This window comes from Cyanistes caeruleus, chromosome Z (assembly GCF_971803275.1).
Source record: "Cyanistes caeruleus chromosome Z, bCyaCae1.hap1.1, whole genome shotgun sequence".
NCBI lineage: Eukaryota > Metazoa > Chordata > Aves > Passeriformes > Paridae > Cyanistes > Cyanistes caeruleus.
The window spans coordinates 50,535,343-50,557,081 of record NC_141732.1 but is presented as its reverse complement, the minus strand read 5'-3'; the positions used below and the strand labels follow the sequence as shown (position 1 = coordinate 50,557,081).

The window sequence follows — 21,739 nt, the reverse complement described above, 5'->3', positions numbered from 1 at the left end:
CCTATAATTGTCTCCAGCTAGAGCATGACAACAATAACTCTCTGTCCTCAAAATTCCCCAGTCTTTTTGTCCATTCAGTAGGTCAGCTATCCAAGTCATAGTGTTTGAGACTGAATCATTAAAACACAGAATGACAGAATTGCCTGGGTTGGTAGTAACCTCAAAGATCACCTAGTTCCAACCCCCTAGACCAGGTTACTCAAAGCCACATCCAACCTGGTCTTGAACACTTCCAGGCATGGGTCAGCCATAACTTTACTGGGCAGCCTGTTCCAGTGCCTTAAAACCTTCAAATGATTTTTGTTTCTAATATCTAATCTAAACCTACTCTATTTCAGTTTGAAGACATTCCCATGTGACCTGTCACTTGTAGATAGTTCTTCTCAATCTTTCTTGTAGGCTCCATTCAGGTACTGGAAGGTACTACCTTTCCCCATTTATCTCCACAACCTTTCCATACCAACCAAAAACAAACTAGCAGTATCCTCAGACAGCTCTCTCCGCAAGAAGATGTTTTGATTTTCTCATGGTTTAACCTCAGATGGAAACTAAGCCTCACACAGCTGCTCATTCACTCTTCTGCAGTGGGATGGCGAGAGAACTGGAAGAGTAAACTTAAGTAAATTCATGGGTTTAGATAAAGTCATTTTAATAGGTAAAGCAAAAGTCATGCATGCAAGCAAAAAAAGATATTTAATTAATTTACTACTTCCCATGGGCAGGCAGGTTTCCAGATGTCCCCAGGAAAGCAGGGCTCCATAACGAGTAATAGTGACTTGGGATGACAAAAGCCATTTGTTGCGTTTCAGTTTACGAGACCTCAGACCCGGGCCGGCTGGGAGTGATGTGGCAAATAAGTGAGACAGGCACCACTGGGTGACCCAAAAAGTAAAACTGCTTTAATGGCAAAATAACAAATGGCAGAAGGTGAACACAGCATAGAGTCAACTATGACAGGCAAAAAAAGGGTGGGTACAACAGTATATATAGGGAAGATCTGAGGGTGGATCTGAAAGAAAGGTTCCAATGACAGACTGAGATTAGGAATATTTAAATTAATGTGACAAACAGCAACCAATCAGGGGAGAGAACTAAGAATATTCTGGAAGCATAGCCATATATGAACAGACCTGCTAAACTGATGCCCAAGATTGGTTCATTATCAGCCCCAAACAGTTCTATCCCCACAGCCATCGCTTCAAATAGACCTCTTTTCCTTCTCCCCCCAGTTTATATGCTGAGCATAATGCTGTGGGTATGAAATATCCCTCTGGTCAGTTGGGACCAACTGTCCCCTACCAATTGCTTGTGAGCCTCCAACCTACTCTGCGTAAGCACTGCTCAGCAGAAATAAAAACATCCCTGTACTATCAACACTCTTCTCAGCACAAATCCAAAACACAGTGCCAAAGCTGCTAGTATGAAGAAAAGCAAGTCCACCCCAGCCTAAACCAGCATAATTTTCTATATAGAATTGCTCAATTTGAGTGAGATCAATTTAAGATTAGTTTGATCTCATATACCCAAAGGCTATCCTAGCATAGGGCTATGGGTCTAAGCACACAATTAATGTAAATTATTTTAGAAAATTAAAATTCACAAGAAAAATAATATATAAAAACTGCTTCTACCACTCCATGATGAATTCTTTTACCTTCCCCACACACATCTGTGTTGGAGGTGTAGAGGAGAAAGATATTGTGCAGAAGTGTGTTGATTTTTAATACAATTCAGTAAAATTTGGTTTCACAAAATTCAAAGAGAAATTAGTTTCTATGCACAGATTTGCCAAAGTGTAGCTTTCATTTGCAGGTGTAGCTTTCATTTAATATTCTTATAACCATATCAGGTACAATGACATTGCTAAGCTCAGATAAATCTCTCCTGGCGGCTCATTCAGAATAATATTAGCACAGAGAACATAATACAGGTGATTTTATTTCCATTTTATTCTCCTAAAATTAATACAATCTCATATAAGAAATATATCATGTTAATATTTAAGCCAACCAAAAGCTTTTGCATAAACAGACATTAGTTGTTTCCTTGGCTATCATTAACCCTAAAAATTCCTAATGATAACCTTGGAATCAAGAATTTAGTATATTTTTTTTCTTTTACATGCTCCAGCAATTCTGTCTTTCACTTTAAAATATGCTATATCTCCAAACACATCACAGCCTACACTGATAATAGTTTATAAATAAACATTGTTATTCATTTGCATTTTGCAATTCCTGTAAAAGATGCATTAGCCTTCATTATTCTGTTCATGAACCTGATAATAATTTCTACATTGTCTTTTTTAATTGCTTTCTGAGTTCACAACACTTCTTCCATAATAATCTTACATTTTCATTGAATTCTTTATCCTGAAAGATACCAAAGCCCTTCAAAAAATGTGAGCTGAATTCTATCCTCTGTTTTATCCAAGCACCCACCAGCTGCAAAGAAATTGAAAATCTCTCAGGAGATAATATGATAACTTGAATAAAAGAAAATTGATCACTTCAGCAGAAAATACAGAACTAGCTCAAACTGGTAAGAAGTGGCTTCCTGTAATTTAATTTGTTTTTCTTCTGGGATCGCTCATTTTTTCATAAACGGGCCTCCCTAGCCAGATGGAAGTTCACATTAAGGTAAAAGGCCATTATCAAAGGTGGATTTTTCTTCTAATTTCATGTCAGTTTTCACTGAATCACTTTATCTCTGGTCTTATATCAAGTTTTGCTTTTTTTGCTCATCCTAAGGTTTTTGATAAGCTGTTAAGTAGATCAAATAATATCACTGTTCCAGGTAATTTCCAATTTACCATGTACATGGTGGATCTATCATGTTAGTCATCATATTACAGGATTTTGCCTGAACAAAATAACTTTCACCAAAAATATTCATGTGCTTTTTAACAGTATTTTAAGCAAAATGTAGCATACATAAGTTCCTATTTTCAGACCCTAGTATTTGCATGCCATGCAACCTAAAAATGTGCATGAAAATTAAGATTATATTACCATCCAAATAATATATTCTGGACAATGTTTTTTAATAATCAAGTGAATCAAGTCAAATAAAATAAAAATACTAAAAAGTTAAGGAATTTTTCAATACTATAGAATGTAGTGAGGAAAGCAAAGTAGGCATGTGTTTTCTGGGGTTTATCAGGAAACAGATTTCGTATGGATTTTTTCCTGTTGTTGTTTTAGTTGATAAGACTTTTTTATCAAAGGCTCCTTCAAAGGCTGTATTTCTTCCTGTGTGTAAAAGACAAATAAGTACTCCTTGCATACATATGTTTGTCTCCACAAGGATGACAGTGATAAGTGTTGAAGATAGTCTACTGGAGCCATGTTTTAAAAAAGCGATGGTCAAAAATGAATGTCAAATGTTATTTCTAAAAGCAACCTGCTTTTTCAGCAATATTTTTCACCTAATTTTTGTACTGATTCCAGACTTTTGCTTTTTCACACTTGTTTATCTACCATACAATACAAGTTTCAAAAGAGCTCTATAAAGTAGACAAGAATGTCTCCTTTTTTCTTAAAATATTGCAGTGATCTCTAGTCTTGGTCTGCCAAGAGATTTGTTTACAAACCAGTCACATTAAGCACAAAGACATGGCAAATCAAACAAACAAAAAATTATTCTTTAAAAAGATAATACTCTGATTTAGCAGGCATTTTTTTTACTTTCCTTCAGCAAAAAGGAAACAAACTTGATGAACACTTTTTTAAAATGTGCTTTATAACACACTGAGAATTGTTTTAGTCTGCTAACAAAAGATCACAAGCCCCAAATGACAATGCAATTTCAAATTGAATAATGGCAAGGCAAAACTTTTTATCTACAGACACATATAACTCGGACAATGGGGAAGGACATTTTTTCTTAATGCAAAAGTTCTAAGAGAAGTAGTGTTTTAATTTCTTAGAGTGTTAATGGATATAATTCTTAAAGCTCTTCTTTTGTGAGGTTTCTGAATCTCATTAACCTCCTAGGGCATTTAGAACAAACTACTTGCTTTTTTACAGACTTTTTTCCTCCCAGTACTGCTGAATCCACAAAACAGGAATCAAAGGAAAATTACAAGACCAAGACGCCTATTCAAGTTTTGCTACTAAACTGATTGGAAGGTTTATTAACAAACATTTTCATAAATGAATACAAATATGAATACAGCTTCTAGATATTCTCAAGGTAGCTCAGTTTATCCCCTATCTCCAGATTTGGGTATCTATCTTCTGTCAGATGTATTTATTTTAATTCTCAAGGTATCTCAGTATATCCCCTGTCTCAGATTTGGGTACCTATCTTCTCTCAGACAAATTTGTTTTAATTCTAGAAGCCCACTCACTTCAAATATTTTCCTTAGCAAGAGGAACACATAAATCCTAACACCTTTCATTGTATATGCTGCTCCTCCTGTTTTTTATTAGATCACTGAATGACTAACTATTAGTTTCCACAGATGTTTAATAAGTACGGGTTATGAATGTAGGAGTCAAGGCAGGAGTAGAATGGGTTTTCAATTGAAAAAGCCAGTATTTGTGCTACTAACTAATGTCTTGCTCATCTCTGGATGATGGGTTTTTTTTTATTTTATTTTTCCATGAAGAATTCTTAAACCTTTTTGCATGAGAAATAATTGTGTACTTGAATGTGAAGCTGTTGTTCATCTGGGCAATCTTGTTTCTGATACTCAGGAGAGACCTGCCACAGATCGTCAGCTGTGTAAAGCCTTGAGGGGCCCCGCATGCCAAAAAGAGAAAATGTAATTGCAATTCATATGGGACTGTGAAGTGCTAGTATAAAAGGTCACAGTACATCATCATTTATTCCTCAGTAGCTGAAGTCTGGAAGGAGAATCCTCTGTAGAAATGTAGAGGCAGTTACACCCTAAAACAGTAAGAGAAGGGTATGAGGGGTCACAGTTACAAGAAGAAGGATCTCAGAGATACAGAACGGAAGACTCTGCAGGAACTTAATTATTATTCACCATTACTGGAGAGGTCTTCAAAAAACTCTGAGGAAAAGAAAAGTCAGCTCAGACACTGATGTCCAAGTCATTGTCTAATTTATTGTGCAATAGGATCCAAAGTAATTTCTCCATTAGGGCAGTCCCCACATCCATTTGTTCTAGGGCAAATGGCCAGTTGAAATTGCACAAGAAACAGCAGGAAACTTTCACTCTATTTCACTCACCTTTTATGATGATAAACCCTTTTATACATCTTTCTTTGTTCCCATTCACCTTTTCAGCAGCTTCTTCTACTTCATTCCTGTAGATATTGAAAGCAAAAAGGCTAGGAAACCATTAGATTGTCTGTTTTTAACTTTGGGTACTTGTTACTTACCCTGAATGGAAAAGCACCATGAGTGTACCAGATATCAGCTTGCTTTTCAAGCTCAGAAATAATTTAACAGATTATGTTTCAGGCAACTTACATACAGTTAAAATAGACTGGAAATACATATAGCTTTTACATTTTGTAATGGAAAATTAATCAGATTGTTTTTAATGGGTTTAAGAGGATGTGTAAAGTACCCTGCCAAAAAAAAAAAAAGAGGGAAAGTTTGGAGAGGAGGAAAAGACATTAAATTAAGGAAAAGATGTTAGACTCTAAAGTTTATCCTATTTTTCTAGTTGCATATTGTCAGCAGTTGGATTCAAATCCAACTTAGAACATCTGCTCTCTGAAAAAATTGTTTTAAATGTGCATGTGTGCAGAAGCATTAACAAGAGTTACAGGAATGAGACAATCCTAGGTAGGAAAAAGCAATAAATAAATAAAAATTGAGGCTTGCCTCAATACAATACTTAAAAGCTGGAACAGGCCATTTCTCCCATACAATTGATTATCGCCCTGTGACAATCAGAACTTATATTTGCTGTCTTCCTATCTTAACTTTCAAATGCCAAGATAAATGGGGAATCAGAAACTACAGAAATGTCACTCCCCCTCCGTTTCTACACATACAGTGTTAAACATTTTAAGTGCCTCCTTTGAAGGTACTATGAAGGTTTTACTGATACTTTTCAAACTACTTTTGACCAGGGCTCTGCCATCATATTCCAAACTTTTATAAAGGTGTCAGGAATAAATCAGACCTTTCAAAATTTGCAGGAATATCTAGACTTCTCTGTGTGACTCAGACACTTATAAGTTTGTTTTCACATTCAGAAGGGCTAGAACCTCTTTTTTTCCAAAACAAAACCAAAAGCTGTAATACTTAGACTTTCATACGAACTTTTAAGTACTACATTTTTCAGTGTTTTTTTCTTAACCGTATTCTGAAATTAATAATGATAATATTAATTATCAAGAAGAGCAAACTGATAAAGACATACATATTCCCACATATAACCTCTTTTTATATATGACATCAACAAATACCAAAACCATAAATATGAATTTGAGCTCCTCAGTGTGACATCTGGGCTTCTGATTTGAGCTTCTGAATCACGACAGAAGAAATTATTAAGAAATATAAAGCTGCCTTTGCATGCCAAAACCTATCTCAAATTCTCCTACACAACTGACTAAATGACTAAATTGATTAAACTACTTCATACTGCTATTGTACAGATACTGAGAGTGTTTGTTGAAAGCAAAACTAATTTACTGTGGTGTTGACATAAGACTGCATTTATGTAAGAAGTCAAAGCACACAGGACACTCAGTCACTATGTGGTGGCAAGGGGAGTCTCTGCTTTAAGGGTTTTTGAAATGGCATGTTCAACCTGACTGCTCCTCTACTGTTTTTATAATCTAGCTGCCCCTGGTTTTACATGTCCCTAATAACACAAATATAAAACAAGACCATGGTATAGGAACACGGACACAACTCAGGCTGGTGGAAACCTGAGGACATCTCCAGTTCAACCTCCCTCTAGTTGTCCTGGATATGAGGTCAAACTAGATTGGCAACATAAATTTTCTGGCCTGCTTTGCTCTACTGCTTAACCATCCTCTGGATGAACCACTCAGAGTCTCTCTTGCTTTAGCTTCTGCATGATGCTTCTCAGCCTTTCCCCATACCCTAACATGAACAGACTGGGGGGTGCCTCCTCAATTGCCTGTCAGTGCCAAAGAGCTGCTGTTAAGTTTCCCTAAAGCCATGTCTTCTCTAGGCTAAATGGTCCCTAGTCTGTAGAAACCCTCTATTTTCACAGAGTTGTTATTGGCCTTCTTTGCTTCCAGGACACACCACAGGCTCCTACCATCCACTACATCCTACAATCTCTTAGAGAAGAGCTGCTTGTCAGGTGGTGAGTCTCCAGCATGTACAGTTATACAGGATATATTCCTTCCCAGGTGTATGAGTTTGCATTTATCTTTGTTGAATATAATTATTTTCATGTCAACCCATTCCTCCAACTTCTTCAGGTCCCTCTGGACAACAGCCATGCCTTCAAGCATATCAACTGCTACCTCCTTGTCTGCTATTTACAGAACACTTTACATGCAAGCATTCCATAAACTCCTCCATGCTAACAATCAAGGTGCTAAGCAGGGTCAGTCCCTTTGTTGCCCCACTTGTCACCAGCAACCTGGTAGAGTACAACTCATTTCAACCCAACCTGCTGAGCCTAACAGTCCCATGATTTTTGTACATATCTGGTTTTTTTCTCCCATTCAGACTGTATCATCCTAACTTGGACAGAGTATTGTGGTAGATTATCAAAAGTTTTTCTGGAGTAAAGGACACCCATTTCTCTCCTGATGATCAAAAGTCTGGTTATTTTTTCAGATAAGGAAATCCAATTGGTCAAGCATGTTTTAGTCTTGACAAATCAAGGTTAACAATCTCAGGCACAGAAATATTTTTCAGTGATTCACTTCTCCCTACGTGAACTGAAGAAAGACTACTTTAGAGGTGGTAAACTGGCTGAAAGTCCCAGATTTTGTCTCTTTACATTATCAGTGGGAAAGGAAAGAGGAGGTGGGGAGAGGAGAAGTGTTCTGAAGGTTTATTCTGATTCTTATTATTCTTCTTGTAGTTCTGTTAATAAAGTTTTCTTTAGACTCTTCAAAGTTTTAAACCTGCTTTTGTTCTTCTCCCAATCCTTATCTCACAGCAGAAAATGAGTAAATAATTTTAGTGGGTGTACTGGTATTTGGCCAGTGCTCAATCCACCACCTTAACTGGCACCATGACACACACTGGCAAACCAAAACCACTACACTACCCTAGTATCAAAGTTGGTTGACTCGTTTTTAGTTCCTCAGATAGCTATTTTGGTATTTTCTGATTAGAAATTGTCAAGGTTTGACAGTGGCCAAATGCCAGGCACCCACAGAAGTTGTTCACTCACCCTCCTCTGCTACAGCTGGGAAGAGGAGAGAAAAAATAACAAAGCGTTCAAGAGTTGAGATGAGCACCAGAAAAAAGCACTCCAAGGGCAAAACAGGCTCAAATTAGAAGTACAAAGTGAATTTATCACCAACAAAATCAGAGGACAATAATAAGAAGCAAAATAAGCCCATAAAAAAACCACATTTTCCTCCAACCCCTCCCTTCTTCTCACCAAAAGCTCAGGGAGACAGGGGGCATGGGTTTGGTCAGTTCATCACCTGAGATCCTCTTCCACTGTTTCAGGATAGGTGTCCTTCCCCTGTGAGGCCGTGGGGTCCCTCCCACGGGAGAAGGTTCTCCATTAACTTCTCCAACGTGGCTCCAATCTCACAAGCATCAGACCCATCAAACCTGCTGCAATGTGAGTCCCTCCCACAGACACACAGTCCTCCCAGAACTGCTGTGGTGTGGGTTGCTCTTCCATGGGGTGCAGCCCTCCAAGGACAGGCTGCTCCACCCTGGCAGCAGGGCCCTCTTTCTCCATGGGTCTCCCACTGGATCACAGCCTCCTCCAGGCCTCCACCCACTCTGGCATGGGCACCTCCCCCATGGGCTGTGGGTGGATCTCTGCATCCCCATGAACCCCAAAGGGCTGCAGGGCACAGCTGCTTCACCATGGTCTCAGCATGGCCTGCATAGGAATTGTGCCTCTGGCACCTGGAACATCTCCTCCCCTCCTTCTCCACTGACCTTGGTGTCTCCATGTTGTTTTCCCTCACATCTTCTCACTTACTCCTCTTCCCTGGCTAGAAGAAAAAAAACTGTGTCCCCCTAGTGTTTTGATTTTCTTCTTAAGAACATTATCACAGAGGCATTACTAGCCCCACTCATTGGCCCAGTTTTGGCCAGCAGCATGTCCACCTTCAAAGCCATCAGGGATTTGCTCTGCCAGACATGGTGGAAGCTTCAGCAGCTCCTCACAGAAGCCACCTATCACATCTTGCCGGAGTTTATCTGTCTCTATCACTTGGGCCTGCGACAGGAGTGGGTCACACCCCAGGATCAGGATGACCCGAGGTGTGACTAGAGCACTTGCTCTACGGCTTTTTGGCTGTCAGTCTGCACTCTGAGGACACAAGGATGAGAGGGAGGTCTTTTGCATGGGATAATAGAGGATTTATTGCTCTGGGGAATCTTGGGGGCAAAAGACAGAAAATGGGAGCATGCAACAGCTGAAATAGGGAGGTGGTTCAAAGGGAGGGTAAAAAGCATCAGCTAATCAGAAATATCCTGGGGAGGGTAAAAGGCAGGGTTCACAAAATCATCCTCCAATGAGGGAGGTAGGGGGGGAAAGTTGGGTCACATGGACTAATCAAGCGTCAAAGTTTAGGGGATTTCCAAAATGGAATTCCAAGCATGCGGTGGGCCTAAGACAGATTGACAGGAGACTCAGGGTAGATTGACAGCATGGGGTGGGAGGGTCTCATTTGGACCAAACCATCAATTAAGGTAGTAAAAGAACACACCACTAACAAGAAACACACTGCAACAGCCACCTCCATGGCTCCCCCACTACCAAAAAGTCAGGCCATGCAAAACTAACAGAGAAGTGTAATATTGTTTTTCATTCAATCATCTCAGACATCGTCCAATCTGCATTTTTTTAAAGATGCTAAAGAGCAGCCCTCCTAAGATATTGATCGGCTCTTTGAGAAACCTTCAAAGAAGCTTGTCCATGGATACACTATTGGTCAAGTTCACCCAAATAAACTCTGGCTTTATCTGCATCAACTTTCTTCTGCTTGAATCTCTTCACCAACCTTTGCTAGTAAGACTGAGTCTATGAAGGCACTGAATACCTCTGCCCTATTTGTATCCATGGTAATCAAATCACTTGCCCCATGGAGGGACAAAAAGAAAGTATCCCCTAAACTGAATGGCTCACTCAAATGAGTATGAGGATGAAGATCCAATCCTACAACATGACAGTAATTGCCTCCAAAGCACCTCCCACTTCTGAAAAGGATATGATTGGTCTTGCAAAGGGAAGCTGGAAGTCCCACCCACAATAAGTGGGCTAGGGGAGGGACAGTGCATCCAGGTATAGACATCAAATGTCAGCACTTTGTGCAGCTATCATTAACTGCAATGGCATAAAAATATGCCTATTTGTAACAACAATATTTAGTGTCATCATGTGAAATGGTGACAAAAACAACAAAAAACAACTTTACTCTTACTTGTTCTTGTTAGTTTATATTTGATGAACCAAAATAAAGGCATTTGACTCATGAATAGCTTCTGAAAATTAGTAAAAACCATTTTTTTTGGTCAGTATTATTCACATCTGTATAAAAGTTTTATTTAATATTTTTTCACAATTACTTGGCTTATATGTATTGTTCTGCTGTCCTGCAATAACTAGATTATAAAAGAACTGTTTACCTGTACAAAGCCTCCTAACTGCTTACAGGGTGCGGAGTCCAACCCCTCTGTCACTATTAAATTCCAAGTGATTGTTTAGTGCAGAAGAGTGAAACTAGCAGTGGCACACTAGTGGGCTACATACTTTTTGTTTCTACATTTTTTCTTTCTTATTATTCCAAATTACATCTATGCTGTCACAGACTGCCTACTTTTTCAAGGAGTTGTGTGGTTTCCTTTCATCTCAAGCACCACTAATATCTTTAAGTAAGAAAAAAAAATTAATTAATTTGTTCTCTGGGCACTGGTTTATAGCTGAACACATCTCAGACTATGACATATTCGGTAAAGGGAAGAGTTCTTAAAGCTTGTATACAAGAAAATCTCCAGTTTACAGTTTTAATACCCGTGCTAATTTGGAAAACAGCAGGTCAGCAGCAGGCCACAGAAAGCAGACACTTGTATATTAACAAATATCAGGTATTGAGTGTATGCAGACAATGATTTTCAATAATTCATTACTCAGTGGTTTGATTTATCAAGTTTCTATCCTCTGATGCTCATCTGTGCCTCCAGAAACTACCATTTAAACACAAATTAGACTTTTTTTTCTTTTTTTCTTTTTTTTTGTTACTGGAATTACCTGCCAATTTGTCTCTTTATAATGTTTTTAATTTTGTCTAAAACCTGGGCTTTAATGATTTAATGCATATGTATTCAGCCCACATTCTAAAACTGGAATGCTTCTATCTTCTGTGTAAACTTTTGTATCCCTTTCATCATGTCTTTCTTACTTTATATGCTATTTACTTATGAACCATAGGCTTCCCTGTTCTAATTTATTAACTGTTGAAAGAATTATGCTAGTGCTAGCTCTGCAAGATTAGGTCCTGTGTTTTAACAAATCTCCCTTATAAATTATACCTCCTTGCAGTTCTTATTCTAGCACTGCAGGTTCTGTGATTTTCTTTATAAATGAAGGGCAACCCCTTACTCCATTAAAACCATTGGCAAAATTCCTGCTGAATTCAATGTGAATACATTTAAACTCTCATGTCTCAGTTGACAAGTAATAGCTAGCACCTACAGTGATAAACACCTACTCTTTATTTTTTAACCTTGACAACATAAACAGGTTAATGTCAAAGTGAAGCCTAATGGCAGTTTAGTTTGATGACACCATCATATCACTTTGATTTGTAACTGTCTAAAGATTTCTGTTCTTTTTTTAATTTCGCTCTTTCCACACATCAGATATTCCAGAGTTCAGAAATTAATCTATGGAAGATGGAAGATGAATGCTGAACTTCCATGAAATTCTGCAGTGTTACACAGTTAAAAAACATGGTACCAGCAACTGTGTGCTCTTTGAGAATGATTTTTTTTTTCTGTGGCCATGCCTATCACATGGCCTGGTCCTGCAAAGCCCTAACTACCATAAGGTTTTCAGCATGTTCATCACCAAGTGAAATCAATAAAATGTTTGCTGCCAAGCACAATGAATTTAAAGGTACTGGCCTTCACATTTTATTCTTCACAAATTTTATTCTATGAGTGAGTTTCATAACATTAGCATTTGATAAGCAAAACAGTGATGAATGCCTGCTAAGGTGATGACTGGCAAAGCAGGGAGCAATTGACATGTTTATCTTGACTGTAACAAGGCTTTCCACACAATCTTTCATAGTATGCTCATAAACCTGATTTAAGTAACAGGTACATAGACGGACAGTAAGGTGGATTTAAAACAGGACTGCCAGGTAAAAAAAAGGGTTGTAAACAAAGGCACAAAGTCCAGCTTGAGGCCAGTGGTATAGCCTGGAGACTGATACTAAATCCAAAAAGACCTGGATACAGAGAGAGTGAATCCTTAGCAAGTTTGAATATGAAACAAAACATGAAGTAGGAACTGATACTCCATGGCTGTGTTGCCATTCAGAGAGTTCTGGACAAACTGGTGAAATGGGTTAGGAAAAACATCATAAAACATCACATTATTTCCACTTTTCACTGTTTTCTGGGGAAAAAATCAACTGCTCCAAGACTAATGATCTCAGTTTTTTCTGTTTGTATCCCTGTCCCAGCCATTCTTGTGAGACTCAAAGCCATCCTCACCACTTCTGAAAAGTTTTCAAAATAGCTAATGTAAGCTACATGAATACTGACATATTGCTAAGAACTCCCTCCCTCCCTCCCTCCCTCCCTGCAAAACATAAAGTTTGCTATGATCCCAAATGGTATGGCAGATTTCTGAAGAGCATGGTAAAATTCTCTGAAATAAATAGACCTTATAGATCTCAAGATCATAGTTAAGTAAGAACAAAATAAAACAAAACCCCAAAAAACCAAAAAATCACATCCAGACGATATAAATCTTGAATCGCAAGGTCAGAAGTCTTGCTCAGTAATGGAAACGTGAAAAATATTGACAATCAATCACATACCCTCTCAAATGAGTTGGTATATAAAGTATTACATTAAATCACATTTCAAACCAGCTTACCAGCTTTTTTTTTTTTTTTTTAATACTATACTCTCAATTATTTTATCTACAAACACAGACTATAATTACATATTTTTACAGCATAACAGGATAATATAACAGCATCATGCCTCAAACAAAACCAGCTTAACCACAGTGTTCAGTTTAAAACTATTGCATATTTTGGCACTGTTAACAAAATAATACCCTATAGGAACCTATTGTCAGAGGTTTCTCTGATTCTAGGCATTTTCCCTGGCATTATATTAGGGTGTCTTAGGTTTTGCTATTTTCTATTAATAGCTTCTGCTGACAGTTACAGTCCAGAGCAATAATGTTTCAAACTACTAGCAACAATCGTAGCAGCATGCTGTATGGTGCATTTGATTTTCTTAGGCATGACCAAGGAGTAGATTTATATTGAAGAAAAAGTTTTAATGCAGTGAAGAAATATGTTGACAAAAAAGTCATACATTTCTGTATAGCCATTTTTAAAGAAAATATCACAGTTCAAATCTAGATTTTCTAATTCATTTTAGATGAGACTTTAATGAGTACTTACCTGATATGTTTTCTAGTGGAAAAGGGACTTATAAAAGAAAGGCATTTCCCAGCTTTGAAAAACATAACAAACAAACAAATATATACATACAACTCACATAAGGACATAAGTAAGAGATGTAAAGTGTCTTCTTTTATTAGGTAAACTTTATTTATTTGTTTATTTATTTACTTACACACTTATTTACATACTTTCCTGTGTGCTAAGGAGGTGGAAGAACATTTTACACACAGCACAGCACTGTCAAGCCATGAAAGGGATCTCCAGTCAAACAGTTAAGGCAATAAATGTCATAAATCCTTCCCCTTAAGTGCTGAAAATCTGAAAAGAAAATCAAGAGCATAAGTATGACCTGAAGCTAATGCTTTGAAAGTGAATTAAAATAGAAATGTGTGTTAATTGGAAATGCATCTGAGGCAACAAAAACTAACACCAGCAACTCTTAGGTGAATCTCACAGCCTGCAGATACATTGACAGTAGTACAAACAAGAACACCAGGCAGAGTGTACCTGGTAAGTCTACTAACCTTAAAAACTACCCAGAGCCTTGTTTGGCTTCTCTTTCAAAATTAAATGAGAATAGTTCAAAAATTTTCATGCAAAAATTTTATGTTTTGAGCTTTCCATCTGTTTTGATGGGCAATCAACCATTTTGCTTACAAATTCTACTTTTGTTTTCCTAGCCTGTACAGTATTGCTTTCTATTTTATTCTAAATATTTTTATCAGAATTTAATTGTACTATGGTAGTTTGCAGTAATAGCCAATGTGAACACAGTATTATCCTGTTTTGATTGGCACAATCCCTACGAGCACCTTATACTTCTTGGTACAATGAAAAATGACAGAGTGTCTTTTTAAGGCACAATTATCTCAAGTCTTAAAACTGCACACATTACACTATCTTCAGGGAATACTTGTACTACTGTATCAACTTTTGCAGACATACATTTAGCAAGGGAATATTTATTTAAAAACTCTTTAACTCTCAGTCTTCTTTATTACACTTTTGACATACATCAGCTAGGAAATACTGAGACCACAAAATGAATAGCTAAAAGAATATGACAAACACTTTTTCTCAATAAACTCAGAAGACTGAAAAGTCATTTAGTATTCAAAGAAGACAGGGGTTTTTAACTACTATGGCTATTATGGGAAAATCAAAATCTAAGTGGTATAAAATTTACTCATTCATAAAGACCTTTTTCCCTTAGAGGCCTTAAATACTTTACTCATAAATAGGTGCTTGATCTTCAGGCTTTTTCTCTGGCATTTCTTCCTTTTCTTCAATCATTTTCTAATTCTGCATTTTCCAGCAGTCATGCCCTATACATGAACAATACAGTTGTCCTCCAGTTGTTTTAATTTCCTAAGTGTATTTCTGCTGATGAAATCCAGCCCTTAGAGTACTCAAGTATATATTCTTGGTATTACAACTCTAGCACTGAATACTGCAAACTTCCAAAAAGCATTGAGCAGCTAATCTCAAGATTTCACATAAATCATAAAATATGACATTTTACTGCAGTAATCCACAATTTAAAAAGAATAAAAGAATACTAATTTGTCTTTGAAATTCTATGGCAAGTAAATGGGAATACTACCAAATATTGCTAAACTTAAGATTTTTCAAAAAGCAAAAAACCTGTCTCCTTGCCAAAGATATAATGGGCTATACTATTTATAGGCTTTTTCAAAAGATGTGCCTGCATAGCTGTTATGTATGTCACAAATGTCAAAGACCATAGCCTTACAAATCTTTCAGTCAGAGAAATATTATCATTAGCTTACAAATGAGGATCATCTGAATCATCACAATTGTTAAAGGCCGTCTGCATTTATTTATAAGGAGCACAACATGAGAGGAGGTTTGCTGTACACCAGAAGAGCTAGTGAGGAATATCTGACATTGACATTAAGTGAATTCCTGGAACCACTGCTAGGTCAAGAAAATTACTTGACGTAATGCTAGCCTGATATTTAAACATCAAAACTCACTGAATTCTCTGGCCCTTAAAGCAAGCCTGGTAAACTGTATTCCTAAGGAGATATTTCTAGATTTTCATCTATACATTTCTTGCTCCAATTTCCTATTAATGCAAACTTTATCTCAGAGTCTTTTCTGGTCCTGCTCCATGTTGAACTATTCTTGGTCAGGTAATGAACAGCCATCTCCTCATGGGAACACTGCCTACAGCTTGTGAAGAAAAGACCAGCAAAAATAAATCTAAGACAGCTTACATGTCTCAGAGAACCAGGGACTTTAGCTAATTACAAGCTGAACTGCTGTATGTGCAATTTAGAAGTGCCTGACCAACTTCATTTGATCGAAAATTTCTATCAAATTCATCTGAGAAGTACTCATTTTGTGGACTTTAAGAATAAACACTTGACTACGCAAACCACAGGATAGCAATTCTTGTATTGAGAATATATGCCTGATCTTAATCAAAGCTGTACTATAAGCATACCCAAAGTGGGTCACAAGGCTATCGCAGTGCAAGAAATTTAAACTCCATTACATCTTCTGAGTCTTATTCCAGAGATTTCACAGTCTTTCACAGAAAGATTTTTTTAATGGTTATTTAGATTCTTTTTGAGTGAGAAAACATGCCAGCTCCAGATTCTCCTTTATGACATAATCTGGGCATGCAGCACATTCAGGTATTCTGGTGTTGTGCAACACCTTTGTATGCTTCCTGTCATCCTGTAATACATAACTTTGTTTAAACCATTAATATTTTGTGTAGGACTAAATCCATCAGCAGACATAATAAAAACAATATTCTTAAATATAAATGAAGTCTTACAGCGATATACGGAAACAGAGTAAGGCTCAAAAAAATTCTCAAAATTATTCTTTTACTTTTAGGAACATGCAGATAGAAAAAGACAATGAAAAGTGGGGTATTATTAGAGTTTGGATTGGTATTGTCTGAATAATTACAGTATGGTAGGACAAAGCAGACAACGTTAGAAGAAAAAGAATAAAAGCATGATGTAAAGATATTGCCCAGGAGAGTAACATCGTTTAAAACATCCTTATATGTTCTTGGAACACAGGTCCAGTACTTGCTTCCTAAATTCCATAACTTGAGTTGCCATTTCATACTGTTTAGACAAAGCATCAGACTTTTGGCAGATTCATTGCAGATGTTTTGCTTCCATTGTCTTGACTTGATGCAGCTCCCGCATTTTATATTTCCTCAGGGTGAGACTCAGCAGAGCTCATAACTGAGGTGAGTAGAGGCAAAATGAACCATACCACTACAATAATTACCAAATCATAGTAAATTTTCCAGTGTGGAATTTCTGAAAGAGTAAAGGATCTGCACCTGGGTGGGATTAACGCAGCGGAAAGTTAGGTGTCCATCAGCCCCCATCTGTGTATCACTAGCCCAGTTAATCACCACTTAGGAACTATTAGGCTTGACAGCATGAGCTCTGTCAATCACAGTTGGTACAATGTAGTGCTGAAAGTGGAGCAGTCACTAAGGATGGCCCTATTTCTAGCTAACTTGTTTTGGCAGAATGTTTGTGTGCATCAACAGACTGAAATGTCAGAGAGCTGAAGATGATGTGGGTGAATGTGAAAAACCAGAGAAAACTGAAGAGAAAAAGGAAGAAACCAGAATAAAAAGTGAGCAAGTAAATACAAGGAAGAACAGAAGATTAAAGGTATGAATCAATGCTGTAAATAATATTCTTAAAACAAAGACACAGGAGCTTTTCCACTATGAATATATTTCAATTAGGTGTTATAGGCAGGATAAGCATCATGAAAATTGATCATTCAGCTTATTAAACACTTTATGTCACAAGTGCCCTTTAATCACTCATTATACCACCCAGTACTCTTCTATAGTGTCTATAAGACAAAAGGAGGGAAAGAGGCAATAGAAGTCCCAGGTGTGGAGAATTTTGTACCCTGTGATAAGACATGCATCCCCCTGAAGCTGCCCATTAACAATATCCACAGAACTATAACACTTAAATACATATTCATATCTCTGTATGACTAACTAAAGCCCTAAGTAATAATATCATAGATATTTTGCATATTTATTTAGCATTCCTGTTATACATAATTACTACCTATTTTCACATTCACAAACAACCTAGGTTTGAAAAGTTTAATCCTGCTTTTGTGTTAAATTATAATTGAGGGTTTGTTTGTTTGTTTTTTTCTAGAGTAGAGGGTTCATTCTGGGTACTTAATACTTAATTCTTATGCATCTGTACTTAGCACAACAAGTGCAACAGGCATTAACAATGGAAAACTCTTCAGGGTGCAGATAAAATACTCCAGATATAAGCACAAATGTTGCCCCTTAATTTCTTTAAATGAGAATGGAAATAGGTCTCTCCTCTCCCTAAAGCAAAAATATTGTCAACAACTTGGTTATTTTAGGAGAGTGAAACATGCCAGAACGGCATGTTTACAGAAAGTAAATTAGCTCAGACCTCTTTAGTTCTGTTGCTTATTCTGCATCTATGCTTTTGTTCCTCTTCTCTTTCTTTACGCTATTATCATAGTATAACATGCTCAGAAAAAGCACAACATAGTAGGTAATTCAGTGGGTCTATTGGTACAAATTGGTTAGCCAGTCCATGCAAAGAGATGTCACGTACACAGCAGATAATTCCTTTGTGGTAGAGACAGAATGGAAAGATCTTGCAGAAGTAAAGTTCTATGAGTATGTCATACTAATTGTAAATGGTAACATTATCTGGAACTGGTGTAATGGTATCCATAAATAGTTTTACGCTAGCAACCACCATAAGTACTTTCAATAGCTTCCTTCAGCTAGCAGCTACAGTTTCTGAAAAGTGACACACACAACTAGATGCCTCCTGTAAGACAGAGCAGAGTCCATTTGTTTTCAGGTTCATGTCAAGTGGCAGCACAGCCACAGAACCATTGAACCACTGAAAAGGTTGGTTTGGAAGTGAGCATTAAAGGTCACCTAGTCCAACCACTTCTCGCAAAGGCCACAGACATCTTCAACCACATCAGATAACTCAGAGCCCTGTCTGAACTGACCTTGAATGTCTTCAGTGGGATGGGGTATCTAAGACCTCTCTGGGCAACCTGTACCACCCTCCTCATAAAAGAATTCTTCAGTATATATTCTTTTGTAGTTTAAAACCACAACCTCATCTCCTATAGCTACAGGCCCTGCTAAGAAGTTTGACCCAATCTTTCTTATAATCCACTTTCTCACTACCAAAAACCTTCTCTCCTCTTGATAAAACACCCGCTTTTTCACCTTTTCCTCATAGGATATCTGTTCCAGCCCTTTGATAAATTTTCTGCCCTCTAAACTTGCTGCAACATATCCACACCTTTCCCTGCACCGAGGACTGCAGAGCTGGCAACAGTACTCCAAGGCGAGGGGGGTCTCATGAGAGCCGAGGGGGAGCTCTTAGTCAGGAGCTAGGGGAGTTAACATAAAATCTTTACACAGGCTAGTAGCTATTTGGCTCTTTTAATGCTCTTTTTAACCCCGTGTTAGCAGCCCGTGTAAGTTTCTGCAATGCTGTACAGTATACCTACCAGGAGAAAATTTCCCGAACAGCTCCGGAGCGCTGTGTTTCCCTGAGCACAGGCTGCCACACTCATAGACAGCCCTTGTTCACAGGACCAGCAGCGCCCTTGCATTTACAGGTTGCTGGGAAGCAGCCTGCAGGAGGCGCGGGCCCGGCCTGGCTGCGGTCGGCAGGCGGGTATTGCCGGCGGGCAATCCCGGGCTGCAGCCGGCGGGCGGGCACTCACCCCCGGGCGGGCAATCACCCCCGGGCGGGCAGTCCCTCCCGAGCGGGCACTTCTGGTCTGGGGCCCCGCGGGGCGAGCACCCGCTCTCTCCCGGGCGGCCGGGCACTCCATCGCTCTCTCCCGGGCGGCCGGGCACTCCATCGCTCACTGCCCGGCGGTGAGGGGCCCGCCCAGGGCGATTCCCGGCGCGGGGGCGCCACCTGGCGGCGCGGCGCGAGGCGGGCGGGGCGCGGGCCGTGAGGGAGGCCGGGCCGTGAGGGAGGCGCTGCCCCGGCCCGGCCCGACCCGGGTGAGCCGCCCCAGCCGGCTCCGGCCCTCGCCTTTTTCTTTCGCCAGAGCATTACGTCATGCTTTTTCCTCCACGTGGAGGTAGGCTGGATATAGTATTTAAAGATTCGCCCCGCTGATTAAAATTCCTTGTTTCTGTGCTCTTCTGTTCTGCTTTCACAGAAGCGGTATGTTCTGACCCTGAAATATGTCAAATGGGGGAGAGAGATTTCTGCCTGAAAGACATAACCGGCTTCATTTGCAATACTCAGTGAGCGAAATACATGCTGTTGTAAAACATACAAAAACAGAACAAACGGTGGTTTGAGAGGTCCTTTGTTCTTTTCAGTCCTAAAGGAAAGCTTTTGATAGGAAAAAATAATAATAAAAAAAAGCCACCTGCTATCACAGCTGTCAATTCACCTTAAGAAAAGAACTGCACCAGACCCATCTTATTTTAGTCCTCGAACACAAAAGTGCTGCTGGCTGAATCAAATTTGTTTCAGTGGTAGAATGTCTTTAACAAGGTTTTCACTGTCATCATCTCTCCAGTACAGCCAGGCAGGAACCATGATGGGCACTATGGGAGAGAGGTGATGGGTAAAGCAAACACAGCTCCATGGATCTTTTAAAATGCTAGTTTTCATGCGGTACACATGCTTATTGGCATTTGAAAAACAGTAAATACTACAATTCCTTTAAAGGTTTAATTCTGATACACAAAAATTAAAGAAGAAAATAGCTCCCTTTCCTTAGAAATAATGATGTTACAACTAGCATTTTGATATATGCATTTCTGATGTCATGGCAGCATTTTCTCAACTCATCATGCCTAATTTCTTCTGAAGTTTAACTCAGATTCCAACTTTAACCCTTTTGACTCTGAAGATTAAATAGTAGGGAGCAAAAGACAATTTAATTTATGTTTAAAGCATTAGCAATTCTGCAATTAGCTCAATACTGTACAAATTCAGTGATAGTGGACATTCAATGACTCTTACAGTTATACATATGCACTGTATAGACACTGTATATACCTTGTAGAGTATTGATTTGCCCATACAACTTTAACCTCTAGTCTGTAAGCTATAATCTAAAAAATGTGAACAGGGAGTGAAAGACTATAGCAGAAGTGCTAATTTTACAGCAATAGAGTAAGCTTCTAAAAATAGACTGTATCCTTGCTCACATCAGATAACTCCAAGACATGGTTTCTACACACACATTTACTGATTCCTAATATCATGATCTTATCATTGCATGTTATTTGAGAAACTGGATATTAAATTTTTTCCTGCACCAAAACCAAAATAAATATGTAATTATATAAGCATATAAATGAGGATAATAGTATTTTTATAAATTGAAATTTCTGGGAACTTTTTATAGGAAGAAGGCAATGATACATTTGAATTGAGTGTAATGTTTCATGTGGATTCAGCCTGATTTGAATTTGAAAACTTGACATAGTGTTTCAGGCCTTAATCAGGGTAACTAATAATGTGTCATTCTAGCTCTTGGGCTGAATCAAATTAAGAAACTACTAAGGCTTTTTTCAAGAAAACTCTTCTTATGGCACATCCTGAAAGCTTTAATTTTAGCATCGGTTTCCTTCTTTTTTCCAGTTTGAGCTTAGCTTTCCATCTGGACTGTTTTTCTCATGAGGTACCAGTAGCAAGCTGTAGTGGAGGAGATAGGTTGAAACAGTGTATCTACTAAAAAAAAGTTCTAGTGAGGTTTGTCAATGGTTAAGTGTCCATTGTTTAAAAGGTGGTACTCTCCATCCACTACCCAATCTTGGCTTGTCCATCTTCTCTGTCACCCTGCTCCATAGCAGCACCATTTATACACTCACAGCTAAGCGGTGGGGAGAAAATAAACTGTTTGCATTGAAAATAACCAGACATAATATTGAATAATCTATGTGGGAG

At 38.3% G+C, this 21,739-nt stretch overlaps 1 protein-coding gene and 1 long non-coding RNA gene across 7 annotated transcripts in view; one reads left to right on the top strand and one right to left on the bottom strand.

Moving 5' to 3' along the window:
• Positions 1 to 877: 877 nt before the first annotated feature.
• Positions 878 to 19,407, bottom strand: LOC147648437 (uncharacterized). The gene is made up of 5 exons (XR_015280219.1): positions 19,323 to 19,407; positions 13,955 to 14,084; positions 5,200 to 5,276; positions 4,305 to 4,893; positions 878 to 4,231 (listed from the first exon to the last, which is right to left on the bottom strand). It is a non-coding gene; the product is annotated as an uncharacterized LOC147648437 (long non-coding RNA).
• A 358-nt stretch (positions 19,408 to 19,765) lies between these two features.
• The window catches only part of TYRP1 (tyrosinase related protein 1), a 135,416-nt gene continuing 133,442 nt past the window's right edge, over positions 19,766 to 21,739 (top strand). For 2 of the 6 annotated variants that reach the window (XM_086867420.1, XM_086867417.1), the window contains exon 1: positions 19,766 to 19,910. The gene's annotated coding sequence lies outside the window, so the exon portion shown is untranslated. The remainder of the gene's footprint in view (positions 19,911 to 21,739) is intronic. The other 4 variants (XM_023943606.2, XM_086867419.1, XM_086867422.1 and 1 more) reach the window with 3 other exon arrangements.